The sequence below is a fragment of the Gossypium raimondii genome, chromosome 1 (genome assembly GCF_025698545.1).
Source record: "Gossypium raimondii isolate GPD5lz chromosome 1, ASM2569854v1, whole genome shotgun sequence".
In the NCBI taxonomy this organism is placed as follows: domain Eukaryota; kingdom Viridiplantae; phylum Streptophyta; class Magnoliopsida; order Malvales; family Malvaceae; genus Gossypium; species Gossypium raimondii.
Genome location: NC_068565.1, coordinates 21,006,248 through 21,009,177, shown reverse-complemented (window position 1 = coordinate 21,009,177; position 2,930 = coordinate 21,006,248).

The following is a 2,930-nucleotide window of genomic DNA, read 5'->3' as shown; positions in this document are numbered from 1 at the left end:
ACCATCATTCAAGCATCTTCATTGCTGTCCATTGCATTTGCCTGCAGCAAATACATTCAATAAATTTGATGCATTTTAGACACATTAATTTGGAAGAAAATAACACTAAATTCCTGCATCAAAATAAAGCAGCAATTAATCATGTATCAAACAAATTAAACTTGGCAGCAAATGAATGTATCAACCTGTACATAAAATTCAGTGAACTCAATAATTATTTGTAAGAACTTTAGGACATATGTAAGACACCAAATTAATTAAGTAATGAATTTAGACATAATTAAAACGCTTAATGATTATTTGACCAGGATTTAAATTCAATTATTGAACTCAACTAATTTAACAAATACAAATTAAAGATATTCTAGCAAAATAAATGCAAGCTAAAATGAGTTTAAAATGAGCTGATTTGAGCTCAACCAGCTGGAATTGAGCTAATTCAACTCGCAAATGATTGCGAGCAACATTTAAGGAGCTGGTCCAAGGAGGTGCTCGGGGCAGGGTCGTATCATTATGTTAATGTTTGAATTTGTGTATTAAGTTTGGTAGGTGATCTAATTGATGCATGGTTTTTATCTTATGTGATGCTAGAAAGTGTAGTGATCTTAGTTTGTATGGTTTGGTGTGCTAAAGATGGCAAATGGGGTAATTAAGGTAGTTAAATTGAAACATGGTTGGAATTGGAATGATTGAATGTCATGCTTGAAATATATAGTTTGTATATGATAAATTTGGTTTATTTCAAAATCATATAAGTTCTTGATGCTCAAGATGAATAGGTATGCATATGTTGGACTAAAGTAAGAAAAATTGACATGGTTAGGTAAGTAAATGATGTAATTGAATTTACACGAATATCATGGGTTATATGTTACGTTGAATGGTTGAATCTAATTGTTAAAGACTTGTTTTAACATGTTTTGGTTATGTTTGGAGTAGGTAGAATTGGCATATGGAAGAATGTGTTGAAATGTTTTGGTTGGTAACAAATGAATAGGTAACAAATGTTCGTTTCTCCAAAATAGGGGCAATGTCATGACCTCAAACCTGAACTTTGCGACATAAGACCGCCAGTGAGTGACATCACGAAGTCAATATACTCAAAGTCACGACATGACTTACTGAGTGATCGTGCCCCAGTGTGTGTGCACTGAGGCTTTGAATAAACACAATTATACTTAAATATCTAGTGGCTTTATTGCAAGTGTGACAGGTCAGTTGCACTATTTGTAGTGTTACAATTGAACATTTCGAGTGTTCCAAGGACCGAAGCCAAGGGATTTCCAAATCGATAAATGTGTTTAACAAGTTAATTACAAATTAAAAAATTACTAGTCTAATCGAGTAAGAAATTATTACTGAAAATTCAAATATAAATTGTTTATAAACTAAAACTAAACCATCCATTAAACAACCTAATCTAATTTTCTTCCTTATTATTTTAGACAATGTAAATGCTAAAACGATGGTCAATTGATTCGTTAATTTTCTTCACTTTAGCACATTCGGGGATATAACGATTTCTATGGAATTGGTGCCGTGATACCCACTCTGCATGATATTCTCCTCGAGTTTGAGCCCTCATTGTCTCCCAACACTAACCAATCACATCGTTAGGTTTCCCATGTAACGTTTGGCCAATTTGGGTCTCAAAAGGGTGTAAAACTAAGCAAAAATGTTTATTAATGCTTAGAGCTAAAAATAGACAAAAACATATAAAATAACTTAAATTGCTTGAGAATAAGCTCCTCGAGACGTATCAAATTACAATAGATCACTGAGTTGGTGATGTCATGACATGGGAACCATTAAGTCGTGATGTCAACCTGAAATTTTGAAAATTTTACAATTTGGTCCTAATTCACCCTCAGGTTAATAAAAGAGCTTTCGTAAGCTCGTGTGAGACTTGCAAATGATTAGGTAACATATTATATATGTGAATGATAATTTTTTACATGTTTGAATGATCAAATGGTGCATAATTGTCTATTGTTGCCTTGATAACAAATGTTGCATCCTGTAGCTCGGACTCAACGACTAGGTCAAGCCAGAGGTGTTACATTTATTGGTATTAGAGCTACGGTTTAGTTGATTCTAGGGCTGAATTGTAGTGTGATTCGAGTCTAGAAATATATGCACAATAGTCTATGATAGTGTGATGCGTACAGATCCAAATTGGCTTTGTTTTTCAATATAGATATACCGTGTCGACTGATTTCTAATTGAGCTGTAAGTGATGAAGTGAAAAGTAATGCTCCTTCTTCTGATCAAGGAGCTACTAGAAGTTTTCCTGTTCCACAAGGGATAGCAAATGATGCCAGAAATACCTTTACGAATATGATGAACCAGTGGCTCACACAATTTATGGGAGCCACCCTTTTAGCTCCCTAACAACAAATGCCCCCTCCTCCACTTGTAATGCCCCCAGTAACACCAACCCAACCTTAATCTCCTAATTTGATATCTATAGCCTTTCCTCCCATTGAAAAAGTCTGCCAATGCAGGGTGGAGGAAGTTGAAGGAAAGAAAGATGATAACCTGAAAAAATCGAGTATTGGTTAGAAAATACCCAGAGAGTCCTCGACAAGCTGATGTGTTCCCAAGAGGATAACGTGAGATATGCCGTGTATTTGGTTAAGGGTGTCAATGGCTAGACAACACACAAAAACATACCAATGGTGGACAACTTTGATATCAGCAGTCTCGAGAGATCGGGTAAATTGAGAATGCTTTTAGAAAGAGTTTAAAAAGAAATACATCAGTCGATTGTATTTATAAAAAAAGAAAAAGGGAATTTGTAACACCCCTTGCCTGACCCAATCATCGGGTTTGCACTATAGGATGCTACATTCATTTTTGGAGAAACTACAATCAATTTACAATAAAATATTCACATGCATATGTAATCTGATGCCAAACATATTCATTTA